Consider the following 22,700-nt stretch of genomic DNA (forward strand, 5'->3'; position numbering starts at 1 on the left):
AGTGAATATCTAAGGTTTTTTAAATGCTAATTCCTAACTATAACGTGCCTGAAACCTATGATTTTTAAAGTGAATATATATATGTATGCTTTTTCCTACACAGGGAGTCACCAACCGATTAGTAGGCCGTGGTGCTCCTCGATTGTCTGCCCGTAAATCATATTTAATCATAGACAGTCTAAAGTAAAATGGGACCAGCGCTATCCCACTTATAGGGAATACCACATATGTCCGTTTTCACTTGTATAAAGAAAAACATTATTGTTTGCTTTCATCATCACCCCTTTACCTTAACATAGTGTTTGTCACTTTTCTCTGTTGAGATCAACCAATATAAAGTATGGTAGGGCACCCCACACTAGCTTAGATCGATAAAAGTCCTATGGACAAAGAACAAAAACATATATACATGTTCCTTGTTACCATTACCCCAAAACATACTAAAAAAAATTCCCGTCGTGCACTTGTAGTACCAAACATACAGTCTAGTCTTACTTCCTAAATCTAAGGAGAGCCATGCGTGCCCTCTCAGTTAAATAATCTGTACACAATAATGTAAATGGATTCGCCAGTGAGGAACCCTGAATAAGAAAAAAGCAGTGTCTGAAATCAGCCCCTCTCTAAAAAAGATTTTTTATATTGTCATACCCCCTTCTCTGCAAATTCTGCAGTTCAGATGCAAGGGCTACACACGCCTAGACTCACCACAAATGCAGCGGTGTGCGTCCTCCATTGACCTCACATCCCTCTGGCTGCGACTCGGAAGTAGACGCCACGGCTCCTTTTCGGAAATAAAACAGATGACGTGCATGGGCACGAACATCATCCCATGACCCGTCACATGATCCTGTCCCTAATTCATGGGACAGAAATAGAAAGACGGATCAGTTTCTCTATAACCAAATCACCATATTGGAAGTCCATGGCATCTCCCAAAGTGAATAGGTGCAAGAACGCAAACCCTAGGTTAGAAATGAGACACCATGATTACGTTCCCTTGCTCCAGCATCATTTCCTCATTTAAATTGTTTTTAAAGATGGTGTCAATTGATTCATGACATTCTCACTTGTATGGCACACTATTCACAGGGCTAAGTATACCCATACGTATTTGTTTACATCAATTATTTCAAACCTCTAGCCCACAATATCTTATGAAAGTAGGAATCCCTATGGTGGTGAAAGAAGATCTCTACTTCTGGTCTCATATAAGTCAAAAGAAAATCATTAACCCTCTAGCATAATAAAAGGTATGTGGTTCTACTAAATCACCATCACCACAACAGGAAAGTACAACAAGTACTCAGAAGGAAAAATAATCGGTTAACACAAAATTATAGGCCCGTATTCCGCCCACCAGCACCAACTACTTAGAAGGTGTCAGTCTTCCCGGTGATTCTAACGACAGATTCAGATATCCTATGTATCAGACACTCACCTTGTATGTTACATTCTAGATATATTCCTATTACTTCATTGGATAATTTACCTTCAAAAGCACTCTAGTTCATAGTTAGTGCCCGCTGGATAAACACACAACCTATATGTTACACTCTCGGCATGTTATTGTTGATACATTGATCAAATTACCTACAGACACACTCTAGTACACAGTTGGTACATATTGTTCGTGATTCTTCCCAAAAGCCTACAGTGCAATTCACATCTATTGACAGATTTAAGAGATGTTCATGACATTTGTTCCAGTATACGTCATTGCACTCTCCCGTGGAGTTCCCAATACAATCAATAACAGTTCCTACTCAAGATGTTAAGAACATCATTGTTGGATGACATATAGTTGCAGACACACTGAAAGTTTATTTCCTATTGTCATTTACATATCAGTAGCCCTGTTCGCTGCTTCAGTTGACTCCGCAACGACCTGAGAGTATCAGTCTTGTAAAAAGACACGCGGTTCCCTATCAGTGTTTAATCCTAGGTCAACAGACCTGAGTCTGATCAGCCACCGGGTTTCCAATTTCCTTAGGGCTAAAGTTCGGTTGCCTCCCCTAGGATTCGTTTTTGCTATAGCAATGCCATGAAATCAGATATTCAATATTTCAGAAGTTATGTGTGTAGTATTGTAATGAGCCGCTAGTGGGTAGATATTATTATTGTTGCGGGTTGCCCTGATGTTTTCTTGCACACATTCCTTGTGGGGTCGGATTGTACTTCAAATATATATCAAGCCACACTGGCATACAATTCCGTAGACTGTGAATTTCGTATTACAGTTAATGAAATGTCAGATTTGGTGTGTATGTCCGGTATTGTAGCTGAAGCTTACTGTTTTATCTAAAGCAAACTGACAAATGTTAAACATAGTACACCTAAAGAAACCAGCCATTTTTTTAGTTAGTCAACCATGTATCTGCCTACCATCACTGATTTTGAGAATAGAGGGACTTAGTATACTTCTCAAGGTTCTACATCTGCTATAGGATTCAAAGCCACTTGAGTAGTAGCCGTGCACTTTACGGACCTCATTCATTTATTCATTCATAGGCAGTGTCCTGTACCCACATAAAGGACTGATTATCCCCCTAGGACGTGGTTTAATGGGATACTTGTGCTCTTCAGACATCTGCTTTGAAGACACCCCCACATCATATACACTTATCGGTATAAGGGCTCGGTCTATAACCCCCTAAAAGCAACACTACTAGACTTGTAACTGAATCTCTGCCAGAAGAACTGCTGTGCTGCCTAAAGGATTCAGCTGGACTGCTGGCCTACTTTTCTGCTTGTTGCACTGCTGAAGGAAAGTTGAACTCTGTCTTTACTCCAAGTGCTCTCCGAGGGTTTGTTGGCTTGCCTCATATTGCTTGATACTCTGCGATGGAAATGTTTCTACCTCTGCTCCTGTGCCTGACTTGTTGGAAGTGGCCCAGATACTTGCAACACGGATTTCAACACATCTCCTGTCTGCATCTAGCAAAACGTGTGCAGCGGCCCAGTTGCTGGAGTAAATTTTGAATATCGTAACAGAACCAGCGATTTGCCTCAAGAGATTGACGCACTGGAAAGCGTATCGTCCCTGCTGCAACTTTGTGAGATAAACGCATCCCCTCGACTGCAATGCGGAATGCGGTGCATCACTCAATGCCTCTCGACTCCGGCACCCATCTTCCAAACTGACTAATCGCTTTCTCTGCATGGAGAAGATAGACATATCTCACTGTTTGCGACCAGGAAAGGTACTTTTTACACTGGGACTTGCGCGGGTCCTGTAGCTGGCTGGCACTCCATTGCGGTTGGACTGAACTTTGACTTTGCCCCGGTCCAACCCTACCTAAAGTAAAGTTTTTAGCTCTACTTGCTTCTAAGCACTTTACTGGATTTATTCCTTTCAAATTAAATATCTCAACTTCTATGCACTGAATTTTTGTTGTTTTTTTCTTGTGTTTTTCAGAACATAATAATCGAGTTTTCACAACCTGTGTGGAGTATTTTTGTTGTGTATTATCTGGGTAACCGTGTGTGTATTGCACACATACTTCACACATTGCCTCTTTAAATAAGCCTGACTGTTTGTGCCAAATTACCAGAGGGTGAGCACAGGCTATCTTTTAGTGTGTATCTAGTTTACCTTGACTAGAGTGCTGGTTCCTGCCTGGCCTGGGTGCATATCTCAGTCAACCAGTATTCCCATTTCTAACAGAAATGTTTTATTTTATTTTGGTAACTAAAGAAACATAACATTCGTCATATCAAATTAGGACAGAAACAGAAACAGAATGAGAATAGTTACAATGGAAAATGATCATTAAGTCATGAATTAAAACCAAAAATATTACAATATATATTCAAGGACATTAGCATAAAAAACTATTAGATTTAACAATATATTCAAAGTATAAATATTGATTATTAACATGCGTGTAATAAATATAGAAGCACATAGGTCAAGAGATAAGTTTGTTAATTCACTCTATAATATAAGTGAAGCTTCTCTTACAAAATCTCCTTCTACAGCAGAACACTAAAAGGTATGATTATGTTCTGTTTCCCCGCAAAAATTTGGGTGGGATTGAATATCTTTAAGTGAAAGGAAGTTTAAATTAACTCTCTCTGCCTAGGAAGAAAAGGAAAGTTTCCGTAGTGATATTGCGCTCTGAATGGCTTCTGCGTTTCTCCGTTGATTATAAAACGGCGCAGTTTTTCAGCACCGCCCTGTAGTAAAAAGAGTTTTAAGGCGGTAAGTATCTAAGGGAATTATTGATATGACATAATCTAAAAATACCCTTTTGGATCGTAATCTCATGTTCTATTATATCCTCCTAAAATAGGGTTTGGCTTTTTAATACGAATATAAAGTTCGAAAATACGAGGAAATGAAGAGTGGGATGGGAGCAGTGAAATCCATAAAATAAGGTAACGCGATAATATGCAAATAATGCATCGTGATTATGCTAATTTGGATTTTGTTTCAGTCATGGAAGGAACTTAGCAACAGAACAGTTAGAAATATTTTGTTCTTGTTCCCTTAGATTTCACAAACCGTATGTTGCCTCACTCTTCGAATTGTTTAAGAAGGTCTATAGTCCTGGAAAAAAGCCGCTCCAGGGAAAATAGGATATTTGATCAAACTAGAAAAATGTTAAATCAGGGATCTAACAAGTCGAAATAAAGATAGTAAGAATGATATAGAATAAACACAAATCATTCAACAGCATGGTTTCTTGTCTACAATTGTTCTAGGCTTGATAAAATTCATACTGACTGGTTTCGCCGACAAGTCTATAAGCTACAGGACTTCGGGAAAAGTAAGGGTTCATCCCTGGTTGGTAAATCCCCTTTCAATCCCAGTTCTTGTTGAAAAATAAAGAATCGCTATAGGGAATAAAACAGGCTGTATATATTATTTTAAATCTTTAAAGTAGAACAGTACAGAATGGACATAAAATACCAAGAAAAAGTCAATTTTAGAAAGATATTTAGTCTTTACGAGTTACACTAGACAATAGGGAGAACAACTAAGGTTTTGTACCTTGAATATTTTCAACCCTTCCTTTTTCTTCTTCTGTATTTATCTTTTTCTAAATTAAGCGAAATGAGAAACTTTGAAAACATAATCATTCAGTGCAGGATATGATGGAAAATGTAATCATATATGATTTATGTATAGACGTGTGCAATAACTCTTATCAAATGTGATAAAAGATTTAGATGAAGAACAAATATATCCTTTTACTATGTGACATATTCATCGAGAAATAGGTTCCAAGAATCTGTCATGATCTTGCTTGATTTTTAACATTTTCAGTGGAGTATTGAATGTACAAATGATACACCTGGCTACAACTTATAAGAAATGTTGTCTCTTAAGAAAAAGATGATTTAAGAATGAAACAAAAGTGTTCTTTTTATGATCTAATAGAGTATAAACATGTACTATAACACATTTTCTTAGAATACAGACAAATACTAAAAAATGTTTTGTTCTTTTTAGAAATAATTGGCTGAAATATAAAATGGTCCTGAGGAAGACACTATAATGTGTCGAAACGCGTTGACTACAGCCGTACCAACAATACACAGGACAACAATGCTGTCCCTTGATTATTTTAAGAACATATGTTTTACTTTTGTTTATCAGCAAAAAAACTTTTAATTGTATAAATTATCGTGCATATAAGACATATGTGTTTAAATCTCTTTTTATCAAAATAATTAAAAATCTTTTTTATCAGTACAAATGTTTGTGTTATAGTTCTTGTTAAATATAGCCAATGTGTTTTTTATGTTAAAGTTGGCCTGTGTAGATACCTTTGCATTTGAAACTTTTTCCCTGACCCAGGTTCTTTATCCTTATCAGGGGGTCCTTGATACTTTACAAAATTCACTCTATAATGTGACATAAGAAGTAGAAAAAGTAAGTTGGCAAGAAAGGGAAATACAAATTAAAAATGTGGAAAATAGATTTGAATAAGTAGAGGATTGACACTTTTATATAATTACAATTTGTTATCAAGTGGTATATAACAAACTGCCTCTGACCTTGCGACAATGTAATGAACATTTAACATTTCGTAAGCAACTAAAAACCATTTTATTCAAAAATCAAATCTAAACATCTCTCAGTATATCAATAAGTTCGTGGAGTTACCGGTCAAAAGCGCAGAGATACGCCTGATGGAGTGATTCTAGCGCTATACAAAACCACAAATAAATAAATAAATATGAATATTAGGATGAAGTGTATTAACAGTATGGATGCCTAACCTATGATCGTTTATGGAGGCTTGCTATCCTCAACACTGAGTGCATTCTCTTATAGTGCAATACATACTCTTTAGATCTCATTTTTGTAGTTTCAGCTTTGCAATAGACAAAAATGCTATATTGGAAAGAATTTTATAGCAAGGTACAGAGGCCATTATTATGCATAATCCTCTTTATTGCCATCAACACACAAGAGCACCAACTAGAACTTTAGCTGTAGAATTAGACTCTTAAAAACATTCTAAACAAGTAGAAATTACCCCAACATGCTTCCTTCTTTGTTGCTGCTCACACATAGATAAGTTCATTGCTTGGGGTAACAAGATAACATTATGAATAATTGACATAATATGTAATTTTTAATAGTTCAAACAATAATGATGAAAATTTTGAATATGCAGTGGGAGGTTGCTTTGAAGGGTGTGACTGATGCAAGATGCACATTCAGTTAATGACTATTGTCTCTTGTCATTACAGCTGTTTTTATAAAAACATTTTGTAACAAATAGAATGGACTGACAGGTTTCAAATATGTATGAGAGGATTGAGTGTTGTAAAGTGATTTGATTACGGGAGGCAGCAGGCTGGTGTAAGGACCCATCGTGATCGTGCTTTTGTTATGGAACACGCTGCATTGCTTGTACAAGCTGTCGCTCATGAAGCTCAGATTGAAATAAGATAGCAAACATAAGCCAGCGCATGCTGTATATCGCATGATGCTTATGTATGTGATGAGGGTGCCGTTTTACCTTGTATTTTAGTTTGTTGAAGTTCGGAGAAGCGTGTGCAGCTTGTTTACATTGTCGCTCAAGAATTCTGAATATCTCATTTTGCCACAGTGTATGACACTGATGCAGAAGGCCATTTCGAATTGGTTAGTATACTAGGAAGTGTTGTTTCAAAGTAATAGTTGGTTAATTGGTAGTAAATTGTTTGAGAAGTGGAGAAGGATGGATCAGAGCACGGCAGAAGGACAGGGCTTGGGTGAAAAAGTGCAGGTTTGTGTAGACAAAACACCTGGGGGCAGATTTACAAGCCCCATGCGCCTCATTTACGCCGCCGTTGCGTCACTTTTGTGACGCAGCGGCAGCGCAAATCCTGCTCCATGGTGCGGGGGTCATTACAACGTGACGCATTTGGGAGATGCGTCACGTTGTAATGCCCTGCGCCACATGTAGGCGTTCCTGTGCTGGGGGGGGGCGTTCCGGCGCAAGAACGCCTCCTAAAAGTGGCCGAGTGAAATCTACAAGATTTCACTCAGTCACTTTTAGGCCCATGCTGCGTCAAAACCCTGCGCCTGCCTGAAGCAGGCGTAAGGATTGACGCAGCATTAACTAGATAGGGCACCCAGAGCATTGCTGGAGCTGCGTCGCGCTTGCGACACAACTCCAGCAATGCATCACTTTTACAGCATAGATGCGTCACGCATCTGTGCCGTTTTTGCACCATGGTGCGCCGCATTATAAATGCGGCGCATCCATGATAGCAGAGCTGTGGCGCACAATAACTGGCGCATCCCTGCTGATTTGTAGGGATGCGCCAGTTATTGTAAATATGCCCCTTAGAGCTTTGGCTTCCCAGTTAGGAAAAAGGCTAGATGATTGTGTGGAGATACTTTTCTTATGTTAGGGACAAAAGATGTTTTGACAGAGGATGAGGACATTTGGGGGCAGATTTATGAGTTCTCGCGCATCTCTGCAAATCAGCAGGGATGCGCCAAAACTGATGCGTCACGCAATTCCCTCCTTGCGGCACCACAGATGTGCCGCATTTACAATGCGCCGCACCATGATGCAAGGAAGGCAGATGCGTGACGCATCTTGTGGTGTACGGGCGGCGCATTGCTGGAGTAGCGTCGCAAGTGCGACGCAACTCCTGTAATGTACAGAGCCCACCCATACATAACATGGTGCATCACTCCTTACGCCTGCTTCAAGCAGGCGTAAGGATTTGACGCAGTAGCGTCGTAAAACTGACTCAGTGAAATCTTGTAGTTTTCACTGCGTCAGTCTTACGGGGCTTTCCTACGAGGGAACGCCCACCCTGCGACAGAACGCCCACATGAAACCTGACACAGGTTCCTTGTGGCGCAGGGCTTTACAACGTGGCGCATCTGCCTAGATGTGTCACGTTGTAAATAGGTCGCAGGGATGCGCCACGTTTCTGCACCGTTGCGTCACGCAACGGCGGCGTAAACGTGGCGCAAGTCCGACATAAATCTGCCCCTTGGTCTCTAGAGGAGGTTGAGGTGAAAGGAGGTACATCGAATAGTGGACATAAAGTAACTCAAAAAGAAAGCATTTCTTTGAAAGTAGGGATGGAATCCTAACAACGAAATGACATGACGATCCTCGGGCAAAAAGGAAGTGGGCAACTCTTTTGGAGTTGGAAGACAAGGCTGTAAAGGCCACTAAGGGGGTCACAAAGTAGTAGTTTGTGACAAATGATCTAGTGATTGCGATGTAGAAATAAGTTGTTCCTCAGACTTGAAAGAGTCAGAAAAGGACTAGGTAATGCAAAAAATGAAAGGAAAGGAGAGAGGAAAAAAGAGAATGATTGTTGGATCCATTTGGTGTGATTGTATTTGCTCCTGACCTTATTCAACATCCATTGTCCCCTTAACCCCTTCGGTGCTCATGACGGCTCCCGCGATCGGAATGTCCAGCACCGGAGCAGAATTCAAGCCGCAGCCAAGGTGTCAATGGACTTCAGCTGATCATGTGCCCAGTATGTGAACCATTGGGCTAGGTGACAAATGTCTAAGGAAGTAAGAAATCGAATGAGATCCGAGTGTCCAAGGCCTTCATTGGACAATAATAGGATTGCTTATACATATGAGCTAGATCTAAAAACAATGGAATTGTTTAATAACTCAGGACGAGACCAAAGGAAAGAGTTGGACAAGGGTCTTAAAGTGTTTCAAGATAGATTGTTGGATTTCTTTGGTACTTTGACTAAGATTTTTGATATAAGCGAGGATGCATACGTGAATAAATCAAAAGTGAATATTGAGGAGTCGCTCCAATGGGTGCAGAGGGCAGTTTGTTTACTGGGCAATTCAAATGCTACCCTTTGTATGCAATGGAAGAAAGGCATTCTCATGAAAATGTATTCCAAACTGGAAGAACTGGATAATAATGAACAGGGGTGAGAAGCTAATGGGTTGCTTTTTCAAGAGAAGTTTGTGAAAGACATCGCCAGATATGTTGGCACTTTTTATTCTATTCCGAAGGTTCAGAAGGATATGACAAAGGTTTCTGGAGGGCCCCGGAGAGTGTGAGGTCAGCTTTCTGGCCATGGTTATGGAGTCACATGAGCTTTGTTCTTGCAAAGTTTTAGACCCACAGGAGGGTTTCAACCTCCAGGATTTTAACCACAACGCCAGAGAAAAAGAGAAAGCTCTACACGGGGTGACAGAAGGGCAAGAGGTACGCAAGTTATGTTTGCTGAAAGACCTTCTATGTACCCCATTAAAGCTGGGTTTGAGACTTGCCCATTTTATAACACGATGGATAGAGATTACATCAGATCAGTGGGTATTGGATACATTACAGTGTTATTGAACAGATTTTGTAGGCATACCAATTCAGGCTAGAATAGCAAGCATTTTGAGGTTCTCAAGGTATTGAGAGAGCTTGGTGACTCAGTAGATGAATGCACTTTGAAGGAGGGTGCAAAAGAAAGGCTTCTGAGAGATTCTAGAGGGTTTGTAAGAATTATATTTTTGGTGGAAAGAAGGAAAAAGGGTTGAGTCCTGTGATAAAGCTGAGAGAGTTGAACAATAGGATCCAGTACAATCATTTCAAAATGGAAGGAATTCATTTGTTGAGACTTCCTTTTGAGGAAAGGAGATTGGTTGATGCATCTAGATTTAAAGGGCACATAGCTGACAATACCAATATGTCAGAAACACAGAGATTATCTGAGGTTTTGATGGCAGGGAAAGATATGAAGGTTCACTTGCCTCTCATTCAGCTCGACATGAGCCCTGTGGTGTTTCACAAAATTGATAAGATCAGTGATGGTGTAGCTGTGAACAAGGGGTTTACATCTGATAGTATATTTAGATGATGTTCTAATCATGGCAGATTAAGAGGCACAGGAGCAAATGGAGTTCATAGTTTTATTGTGAACAGGAAGAAATTATGTTCAGTGCAGAGACAGTATTTTTAGGCTTTCAGATACGGTCATTGGAATGCGTATCGAGGTTGCCTGCGGACAAGGTGAAAAAGATTGGCGGGAAAATTATGAGAGTGATGGGGAGAAGTTTAGTTTTACGATTGCAGTTGACAAGACTGTGGGTTTGCTTACAGCTTCAATTCAGGCAATATTCCCAGCTCTGTTACTTTATTGGGCATTGCAGAGATTGAAGGCTTAGCATCTTCGGATGGGGATGAGATATTCTTAGAAGATTCAGTTGAATGTGGACACAAAACAGGAGTTGGATTGGCAGATAGAGAATTTGGAGACATGAAATGGAAGGGCCATTTTGGGGAAACCCCTGACTCTGTAATATAATCTGATGCTAGCCTGCAAGGATGTGGAGTGGGATATGGTCCTTCATCAACAGGGGGAAGTGTTTTTTTCAGGAAAAGAAGATACATATCAATTACCTGTAGTTGTTGGCAGGAACTTTTGCTGTGAGGAGTTTGTTCAAAACCATGTAAAATGCTGTGTTTTGTTCAAGATGGGCAACTCGTCAGCAATAAGTTATATGAATCGGTAAGAAGGTCCTAAGTCGAAAGCCCAGGCAGATTTAGCAAAGCATTTCTGGCACTTTTGTCTAAATCAGAAAAGCATGGTGCAAGTCCAGCATATTGCAGGCTTGAGAAATTCAGTAGCAGATTTAAATTTGAGGAATCTGAGTGATTCCAGCGATTGCATGTTGAAAAGGGAGCTGTTCAGGGCATTGAAGAACAGATGTGGTGTATTCAAGATGGATCTGTTTGTGAACAGATTGTATACTCCCCTTCCAGAATTTTGCAGTTGGAAAACAGACCTGGAGTCAAATGCAGCAATGTGTTCCTGCAGCATTGGGGATCAGCAGCGAGTTTCCCTTGTTTCCCACGATACAGAGGCTGGTAATGCAAGTGAGGAGAGATCAGGTGCAACTAGAGTTGGTGGCTCCATTTTGGCCTTCTCAAGTGTGGTTTCCAGATGTGATGAGTTAGCTGATCAACAATCCGGTGCGTCTATCAGGGTGTTGAGTGTGCAAAGTTGCAGATGAGTCCAGTGGGGGAATGTCACGAGTTTTTGCAACACTGTCAACTGCACTTGATGAGTTGGATGGTTTTAGGAGAGTATGTCAAGCGTAAAGCTTATCGTCAGAGGCTACAAAGCTCATCAATGGTTCCCAGGCACTGGGTGCAACATAGGCTTATAGATTGACATGGAAGATGGATATGCTGTTGTGCTAGGAGGGATTTGGATCCCAGTTCAGCTTCTGTGGTGAATGTTGTCAATTATATGATGGAGGTCTTTTTAGGAGGAAGTTCTTACAGTACTGTGAATTTAAGCAGGTCTGTTATTTCATCTGGCCATGAGTTAGTGGATGGATTACCAGTAGGACAGCATTATGTGGGGAATATATTGATACAGAGTGTGTGGTTGAAAGTACCTCCAGGCCCAAAGTAATCATCTCTTTGGGAGGTCAATTTAGTTTTATACTTTTTTTCTTCATTTGTCACATCAGTTTAAAATTGGAGATAAAAGGAATTCTGGATTATTCTCAGGCATGCGATATGTAGGGTGCCCGATCACTCCTATAAGGAGGAGTTGTGTTACATCACGGGCTCCCCAAAGCCTAGCCACCTTTCCTTTCACTCCAGATCTACAGGTACTTACGGATTTACCTCCCCAGAGCTGCCAATCCATCTTGGACACTCCTGGGTAATCCCAAACCTGTAATACTGATTAGTAATCATAGGACTGATTATACGCCGAAATGATATGCCTCTAAGACGATAGTAGAAAAAAAAAGACAAAAACGAGATGGTAAAAAAAGAACATGAAGAAATATCTTGTGTAGGGAAATGCTGTCTTGCACCAATTATCCCACAAGCTCCAAAATGTTGTTCTTTTCGTATTATAGGTTGCCCTATACATTTTAGCTATTCTATGTATCGAGTTGAGCCACTCGCATTCAAGATGAGAAACAGGTAAAATCCCTTTAATGCACAGCTCTCTGTGCGTCAGAAGAACTAAGATGAAAATAAGTGCTTTATATTGTTTAGATAAAATGTTTATGGGCTCTTCCTTCGAGAATGACCCCAAAAATAACCAATGCAAGACTCAGCTTAATTTCTTGCCCCACAATGCCTGACAGTGTTGCGCCCACTTTCTGCCAGAAGACTTGGATGGAAGGACACCACCAAAACATGCGCCCCTCATCTGCATTTATTTCACCACACATTAGACACTTCCTCACAGCTTTGCGAGTCTTCGAGGGGTCTAATATGCATTGTGAACGGTAAATAAGTGTTTTTTTCTTACTGGTGCAGACTTCACACTTTACCATAAGAGAGATAAAGATACTTGCCTTAATGTATCAAGATCGTATTACGGCAGTTCCTTCCTCCAAGTCGCTTTAAACCAGGCATGTGGGTCTTCTAGAGGCTGTGTCATCATCCAGTACCATACTGAAACTTCTTTTTGACCCGATAGGCACAAGACTATTTTAGATTTGCAAAACTTATTTGCCCTTTCCCCTTTTCTTAAAGTTTTGACCCAACTTGATAGCTGATTATACTTAAATTTGGAGACAGACCCTTCTGAGATCTCCTGCATTTTTTCCCAAGAAATCAGCTCCACACGCTCTAACAATTGACCCCATCTGAGAATTCCTTTTACTTTTATTGGAACTGCAAGAGAGTCTTGTAGACAAGCTGGTGTTCCAGGTGATCTCCAGATGGGGGTGTAATGGGAAGGGGCGACCACTCGGTCCCCCCGAACGTATGGTTGGGTGCCCCGATCCCCCCGGGAAACCATTTTGGGCGGGAGGCGTGTCTCGGCTGGTATGCCCGAAGTGGCGTAGCCGGGCGCGCCTTTTTCCCGCCCAAGAGGGGTTGACCTAGACACCTACACCGTTGGACACGCCCCGTGGGCGGTTGGAGGAAGGTCCACGCCCTCCCGAGGAAGAATAAAAGGAGCAACAATCCAAGGAAGCATCCTCTTGTTCCTGTGCTTGGAAGCTGCACCTCCTCGTTGCACGTGAGGCCGAGACGGAACAAGGAGCCAATTTTGAGAACTTGTAATTTTTGTGTTTCTCCTTTCAGTGATTCCGAAGCTTTGGATCCAGGACCTCGAGTCGAATATCCGTGGCGATGCCTGGCAAGAAAGTCGGAAAGAAGGTTGGGACCGAACAAATGCTTTGCATGCTGGTGAAGGACATGGCGAACATGAAGAAGCAGATGGCGGCAATGAATGGTACGGGTAGACAGAAGAAAGTCATCGGACCAGCATTGCCGGGAGTAGTCCCTGCCGGGAGAGGTAAAAGGGCCAGGAATAGGGCGGCAGGAGGGGAGGCCCCGGTTCCCGAGTCACCTCCGGCGAGGCCGGTCAGTCCGGTAGAGGCCCCAGTTCCGATCCCGAATGCGGGACAGCCGATCCCTGTCGTAGTTACACCTGTTAACGAGGGGGATATGCCTCCCGAGCTGGCCGCACAGTTGGCGGCATGGTTAGGCAGGAACAACGAGGGTGCGGAGGCACCGGGAGACGCGGCCGAGGAGGCCAGGTTAATAATGAAGCAGTTGCGGCAATCGAGAGATGCTGCGAAGGCACCTTGTCCTCTTGTTTCCCCGCAGGTTCCCTTGGAACAACCGGCGTCGAGCGTTGGAACAGCATCGACAACGGACCCAGCTACTGGTTCGGGTAAGCAGCCGTTGCCAATGGCGGGGGAGGGATTGTTACCCTCAAGGAGGGAAAAGGTGGTCCAACATATTCCGATGGATGTGAAAGAAAGGATTTGGTCTGATAAATATGTGAACATGTTTTCTCTGTTGACCTATCACTATGAGATAGGGCACGTTAAACAGCAGAAGGAGTTGTTGCATCCTAGTGTATGGCGTGCAAAAATGGCAGGTTTCAGAGTGGATGAACCGATCGCTAATTGGGCCAGGGCATTTGGAATGTTCACGGCAATCATGGGGGAACGTAGGCCTGAAGTATTGGCCGAATTAGCTTGTTACCAGACACGTATTATGGAATTTTATGAATCATATGAAGGCAATCAATGGATGGGTTATGATAACAAATTTCGTAAGGCCAAGGAGCACGACTCATCCCTGACGTGGGATTGTTTCGACTCCATTTCCTGGCAGAAACAGGTTATGCCGAACACGACAAAGTCGTCATCTTTTGGCGGGAATGGGGCGGAGCCTTCCCGCCATTATTCGGCGGCGCCCTTTCGGGCGGGCACCAGCAATGATCAACACACAAAGAGTAATGGGAACTCGGGGAGAAAAGGGGTCTGTTGGAGTTTTAACAGAGGCAAGTGCACTAGGCCACAAGGGGCATGCAAGTTCAGGCATGAGTGTGCAGGGTGCAGACAGGCCTCACACCCCGAGAGTTCATGCAGAGCCAAGAATGGTGATACAGGAGGTAGAGGAGGAGCCAAACAGGTCTAATATCGACCAAGGGGCACCGTTACCTACTCCCGTTGACATCATGGCAATGATCCCTTGGCTGAACGAATACCCTGATCATGTCTCCGCCGGGGTGTTGAGAAACGTTTTTTCATATGGTTTCCACATCCCGGCGGGGGACTTTCGGGGGGAAGCACAGTGTAAAAACCAACTATCGGTTCAACAAAATACGGCGGTGGTACAGGCAAAGATTGGAAAGGAGGTGGCCCGAGGTCGGGTTGCGGGACCATATGTAAACCCGCCTGTTGTTAACTTTGTTTGCTCACCGTTGGGAGTTGTCCCCAAGAAGGACCCAGGTGAGATTAGGTTAATCCATAATTTGTCCGCTCCTAGGGGTCTTTCGGTGAACGATGCGATTGACCCGGGAGTTTGTTCGGTGCGAATGCATCCTTTGATGAGGCCGTCGCCATGTTGAATTGCCTGGGGCCCGGAGCGCTGATGGCTAAATCAGATATCGAGTCAGCGTTCCGGTTGCTCCCGGTACACCCACAGGATCAGCGTCTCTTAGGTTTTGTGTTTCAAGGACGCTACTACATGGATAAATGTATGCCGATGGGTTGCTCCATCTCTTGTGCGTATTTTGAGAAGTTCAGTACTTTTTTGCAATGGGCGTTCACCAGAGCCACGGGCTTTACGCAGGTTATGCATTACCTTGATGATTTTCTGTTTCTGGGGGCAGCCGGTGACACGGAATGTGCACAGGCTTTGAGGGAATTCTGTAATCTCATGAAACGATTTGGTGTGCCACTGGCACCAGGCAAAACAGTGGGACCATCTACTTCACTCGAGTTTCTGGGAATTGAGCTCGATTCCGTAGAGGGGTGCTTCCGTTTGCCCAAGGAGAAGGTAATGACAGATCAGTGGCTACAGCCAATAGGCACCGGGCCGCCATTTCCTTCATGGCGCGGGCTCATGGCATCCAGGACCCCACATCGTCCTTCCTCGTAAAGAAGGCACTGCGTGGGTGGCAACGCCTTGAGGGTCGTAGAGTGGATGAGAGGCACCCGATAGGTCTAGCAAGGTTGTCCCTGTTAATGTCCGTACTCCCTGCGACATGTTCATGTCAATCAGAGACGGTGCTGTTCCGGGCCGCTTTTGCATTAGCATTCCATGGGGCTATGCGGGTAAGCGAACTGGTAGCGAGGAATAAGCAGTATACGAGGGGAGGTCTGTGTCGAGAACACATTCAAATTAAGGGGGAGACAATGGTAGTCTCAATAGCCAGGTCCAAGACCGATCAGGGAGCGATCGGGGACAGTGTGGTAGTCCAGCGGATTCCGGGGTCTCCCATGTGCCCGGTAAAATGCGTGGAGGAGTATTTAGCGCAGAGGGCGGCATCATGGGGGGGAAGCTTGCTGAGGCACACCGACTCCACCCCACTGACTAGGTTTCAGCGGGTGTTAACAATGGCAATCGCGGCAGCGGGCTTGAACCCGAGCGATTTTGGGACCCATTCCTTCCGGATAGGGGCTGCTACAGAGGCTACAGCCAGGGGTCTGAGTGTTGAAAAGGTGAAACAGTTGGGGCGTTGGTCCTCGAATTGTTATAAAAGGTATGTGCGGTTGCACATGTTGTGAAGCTAATGTCATGCACTCACGCTTCTTGTTTTCTGTTTGGTTTACAGTTTCGCGAGCAGGCTTTGCGGGGCGGACTGTGCAGTTGACCCGACACCTGGGGACCAGCGGTCAAAGATCACCGGCTGAGGGAAGAGTGGTGTGGGTCGTTGGCCACTCATACGTGAGGCGCGCCGCAGACGTATTCAAAGCAGGTGACATGATTCATGTGGCTGGGGAATACGGGTACAGGGTGACCTTCCACGGAAGGGGCGGGCTCTGTATTGACCAGTTTCAAAGTTTTATGGAGGGACTCTTAGGGCGGACGAGGTCACCACCATCTGTAATCATAGTGCATCTTGGGGACAATGATTTGGTGACCATTGGGCGACGAATACTTCTCGAGTTAATTTTATCCACAGTAAGTTGGTTGGCGAGAAGGGTTCCGGGGTGCACGATTGCATGGTCACACATGATTCCTCGGAAGGTGTGGCGGGGGGCCCTCTCTGTGACGGCTTTGAATCAGTCGGTAAAGAAGGTTAATAACAAACTGGGTAGGTTGTTTTGTACAGAGAAATTGCATTGTATTCCACATGGATGTATCCGGGGGGACCATATGTATCTGGAGGATGGGGTCCATTTGTCCCGGGTGGGGAATGTCTTACTCATAGGAGACTTCATAGCTTGGTTAAAGAGTTTGTGTAGCCATGACCTTTAGTAGGAGTTTTGTGGGGGGTCCGGATAGCCGGTCAACTATCCGGCCTGTGGCGGTAAGGTCATGATCGGTGAGCAGTAATTGGAAGATCCCTAGAGGTGGGCGCCACCCATTATGGATGGGAGCGCCCGGGGGAGGCGGCCATTGGCCCCTCACACGGGGAGGCGGTACCCTCTAAGGATGGGGCCGCCGAAAGGGAAGGCGGTCATAGGCCCCTCCCAGGGGAGGAGGGGCTACGGGCCCCTCCTGGAAATTTCCCGGGGCCAGGACATCCGCGACGGCGGATGTGGTAAGCAGTGTGGGGTGGGAGGGGGGTCTACGCTACCTTCTAGACACCTCACACGAGTCCTCGGACGACCACCAAGATGGCGTCGAGTAAATATGGGGCCCCCGCTAAGACAAGGGAAATTGGAAGTTGGCACAGAGGTACAGTCCTCTGTGCGCCCGCCCCTCACAAGTAAGGGGGGGAGTTCTGGTATTAGGGATCTGACACCGGTTACAACCTTGCCGTTGGCCCGTAACGTTAGGATGTACAATTTGAATTTTGAGAAATGCATTTACAGTATGTTTTAGAATCGGCTAGGAGAACCTTTGTATTAGAGATATGTTAAGGTTAGCCAATAAACATCGTAATGTGTAAATGAAATTGTACATGATATGAAACTGTTATTTTAATGTTTCATATTTTTAATAAATACGGCCGGGAGGGTAACTCCCTCCCGCCTTCCAAAAGTTCAAGAACCGTTTCCGTCTTCCCATTCTTGGGGATTGTGTTGGGAGGGGGTGACGGGTATCCCGGCATATGGCTGTAATACGAGATCTGTAGTATAACCCTGATTTGAGACCATACTTTACATGCCCTTTATTTTTCTATAGTCTCACCTTTAAAAAAACAATTTGGGTCTCCAAATTTGAAAAGAAAAAATCTGGATAGACCCGGAGGGCCAAATATGAATGCTCGAAAAAGTGGTGAAAGGTCAGGGTATCTTTTAGCAGTTGCCTGAAGATTTTTAGATGGAAAGCTCTCTGATATTGGAGAAGATCTGGGCTTGCTCTACCCCCATTTTTCTGTTTCTCCGTAAACTTCTGCCAAGCTATTCTAGGTCTTTTATTTCCCCCAGATAAAACTAGAAAAGAGTCCTTGCACTTTCTTTATCCACTCCTTTCTAAATTCTATGGGGATTGAATTAAATAGGAAAATATATTTAGGTAAGATTGCCATTTTGAAAAGGTTAGACTTGCTAGAAAAGATAAAGTTAAAGATTCCCACAGTTTTAGTTGTTTCTTGACTTTGAAGGTGACTTTATCAAAGTTCAGTTTTGCTAATGACTCCAGTCTCTGGACCACTTCAATCCCTAAGTATCTGATATTCTGTCTGACTGAGTTGCTCTGATAGTTTGTATTCCAATGCACCATCTCTGTCTTCAATGGACTGACAGCATAACCAGATAATTTGCCAAAGCTCTCTAACATTTCCCATATAGTTGCAATTGACAAATGTAGCTGACTTGTAAAAATCATCAGGTCATCAGTGTAGAGCCCATTTTTCTTTTCCCACCCGTTGCAGGAGAATGATATAATATTCCTGCATGCCCTTAATTTGATGCGATACCTAATTTATTTATTTATTTATTGCACTTATAAAGCGTGCTATCACCTCGAGAGGCATCCTGGCACTGATAGCATCAAAAGCGAAAAGAAGGGTGGCTGGTAGCAGGCTGAAAATTAAAAAGAGAATTATAAGAAAAGTTAAAAGGAACGGGGAAAAAGCCAAGTTTTTAGCTGCCTTCTGAAGGCAAGAAGGCAGGTAATCTGCCTAAGTTCAGTGGGCAGAGAGTTCCAAAGCTTGGCCGCAGCCACACTAAATGATATGCCTCCCGCTCTAGATCTTTTAAACCTGGGTACAGCCACCACCCTGTCCGAGGAGGAACGCAAGTTACGGGCCAGTACATACCACGAAAACATCCTTTGAAGACGAACCGGGCCCAGCCCGTGAAGAGCCTTGAAGGTCAGACATAGGGACTTAAAGGTCACCCTTTCCCTCACTGGAAGCCAGTGCAGCTGAGCCAGAGCCGCTGTAGAGGAGGATCTCGTTGGCCAGCCTAAGGCAAGTTTAGCTGCTGCAGACTGGAGTCTCTGAAGCCTATCCATGAGGTAGCTCGGGGACTCCAGCAATAACGCGTTACAGTAGTCTAACCTACTGAGCACGGTGAGCGTACCACCTCTATCCGAGCAGTAGGTGGTAGCAGTGGCAAGATTTTTCTCAAGAGGCAGATAATGATCATACAACTAGCTGCCACCTTAGAGACCTGCGCCTCCAAGGAATGGTCACTGTTGAACATAGCACCCAGGTTCCGGACTACCTTCACCGGCTGGACCAATGAAGAAAGGTCCTTCGGCCAGAAGTTACAAGGTAGTGAAGGACTTATCCTAGGCCGAGGGCAGTATAGCACCTCGGTCTCCCCTGAGTTAAATTGCAGCGAATTGGCTCCCAGCCATTCTGCAGTAGCTCGCATGCAGTAGTGGAATTCCTCCAGGGAGGTAGAATCATTCCCCTCCAAGGACAGAATGAGCTGCGTGTCATCAGCATAGTTGACGATTTCGATCTTAAAATGTTTGATGACAGCTATTAAGGGCTTCATATAGATATTAAAAAGAATTGGGCTAACTTCCGAGCCCTGTGGAACGCCATGCGAGATAGTAGAGAAGGCAGATTGAAAGGGAGGAAGGGACACAGCTTGTTCCCTACCTTGAAGGAAGGACTCAAACCACCCAAGAGCACTCCCCACCACTCCTACATCTTTCAGCCTGTCCAGCAGGATATCATGGTTCACCGTATCGAAGGCGGCAGACAGGTCAAGCAGGATCAAAACCCCTGCCTGTCTCCTGTCTGCCCGCGAAGGAAGCTCATCAAGAACGGTCACAAGGGCCGTCTCGGTGCCATGAGCTGGACGAAAGCCAAATTGAACATCATCCAAGAGCTTATGCTGTTCAAGATATTTAGAGAGGGTACCTGCCACCACCCGCCCTACAATTTTAGCAGGATATGGTAGGAGCGAAATAGGCCTGAAGTTCTTAAGGCAGTCCGGGTCAAGGGAGGGCTTTTTCAATAAAGGGGTCACCATCGCTTGTTTCCATTGAGGTGGAACCCTACCCATAGCAAGTGACTGGTTACACACCCGCCTAAGCGTAGGGAATAGCTCAGACTCATACTCCTGCCAGATTTTTAAGGGGAGCGGGTCCAGCGGAGATCCAGATGTTATGCCAAAAGCCACTTCCTTGAACTCCTCCGAAGACAGCTGTGCAAATTCTGCAAGGGGCTCAGCTCCTCCCAATGCAGACAGAGCACCAGGAGTTGACAGGCTGCCACAGTCAGTTATTACCAGGGGTTGTTGTTGCTTCACTCCCAAATCATCAATGATCAGTTTGATTTTATCCTGGAAGAACCTGGCTAGGTTCTCGCAGAGTTCCTGCGAAGGGGGGAAATCGTTCTTGACACACTCTGGACTGGTAAGATCATTCAAGATATTAAAAATGCTGCGAGAACTATTCGGGGAGAAAATTACAAAAAACAATTTGATGGACAGAATGTAGATCAATGTCTTACATTCACCCCAGTACAAGGATCTGGGCCTAAATCCATCGTTGTTTGCACTCCACACCACCCTGGGTTAGATAATGGCTTTATGCAAATCAGCTCTGACCCTGTGCCCCATGGGAACAGTCCAGTCCGAACTACACAGCCATATCTTTCCCAGACCAGAATCAAGCATCCGAGGACCGGACCGGTTTCGAGGTAACACCTCTCATCAGCCCGGCTAGCTTGACTCCAGTGGTGTGGAGGCTCTGGGACCCACGTCTGAGCTACCCCAGTACACTCAGGGAGAAAATTACAAAAAACAATTTGATGGACAGAATGTAGATCAATGTCTTACATTCACCCCAGTACAAGGATCTGGGCCTAAATCCATCGTTTTTTGCACTCCACACCACCCTGGGTTCGATAATGGCTTTATGCAAATCAGCTCTGACCCTGTGCCCCATGGGAACAGTCCAGTCCGAACTACACAGCCATATCTTTCCCAGACCGGAATCAAGCATCCGAGGACCGGACCGGTTTCGAGGTAACACCTCTCATCAGCCCGGCTAGCTTGACTCCAGTGGTGTGGAGGCTCTGGGACCCACGTCTGAGCTACCCCAGTACACTCAGGGAGAAAATTACAAAAAACAATTTGATGGACAGAATGTAGATCAATGTCTTACATTCACCCCAGTACAAGGATCTGGGCCTAAATCCATCGTTTTTTGCACTCCACACCACCCTGGGTTAGATAATGGCTTTATGCAAATCAGCTCTGACCCTGTGCCCCATGGGAACAGTCCAGTCCGAACTACACAGCCATATCTTTCCCAGACCGGAATCAAGCATCCGAGGACCGGACCGGTTTCGAGGTAACACCTCTCATCAGCCCAGCTAGCTTGACTCCAGTGGTGTGGAGGCTCTGGGACCCACGTCTGAGCTACCCCAGTACACTCAGGGAGAAAATTACAAAAAACAATTTGATGGACAGAATGTAGATCAATGTCTTACATTCACCCCAGTACAAGGATCTGGGCCTAAATCCATCGTTTTTTGCACTCCACACCACCCTGGGTTAGATAATGGCTTTATGCAAATCAGCTCTGACCCTGTGCCCCATGGGAACAGTCCAGTCCAAACTACACAGCCATATCTTTCCCAGACCGGAATCAAGCATCCGAGGACCGGACCAGTTTCGAGGTAACACCTCTCATCAGCCCGGCTAGCTTGACTCCAGTGGTGTGGAGGCTCTGGGACCCACGTCTGAGCTACCCCAGTACACTCAGGGAGAAAATTACAAAAATCAATTTGATGGACTATTCGGGCGTCAAGAATCACCCTCGAGAAGTGTTCCACCTTGGCTCTATGAATCTCCATCTTATATTCCCCTCGCTTGGCTTTCCAGTTCAGCCTGTCCCTGACCAGATATGCATACCTCCACTTTCTCTCTGCTTGTTTGCATTCCAGTCGCGATTTTTCGAGGCTGTCTGTAAACCAAGGAGCAGAGGGTCTACCCCTGCTCGTATGAAGTTTAAAAGGAGCAGAGGTATCCAACACTGAAGTGATCTTCGCGCAGAGGGCAGCGTAATTCCCCTCCGCCTGTAAGGCAGGGGTGAAACACTCCTCAACCATAAACGTAGGTTACACATCTTTTTTCCGAGTAAGGGCCTTCCAGTTCCTACTAACATATTCCCTTACTTGACCAGATGACCCTGCTATAAGCGTGTCAGTCTTTACAAAGAACTTAATCAAAGAGTGATCGGTCCAAGTCATAGGTAGCACATCCCCAACAGTGAGGAGGTTGATAACGGAAAAGATCAAATCAACCGATGGCCTCCTATGTGTGTAGCTTGTAAAATATGCTGGAAAAGACCAAGAGCCTCACACGAGTGGATTAAATTAAGAAAGCCTGTATACAGGGCGCCATTCTACCAAAGGTTAAAGTCCCCAAGAATCACCAAATGTGTATGACTGACAGCCAA

The sequence above is a fragment of the Lissotriton vulgaris genome, chromosome 8, assembly GCF_964263255.1.
Source record: "Lissotriton vulgaris chromosome 8, aLisVul1.2, whole genome shotgun sequence".
In the NCBI taxonomy this organism is placed as follows: domain Eukaryota; kingdom Metazoa; phylum Chordata; class Amphibia; order Caudata; family Salamandridae; genus Lissotriton; species Lissotriton vulgaris.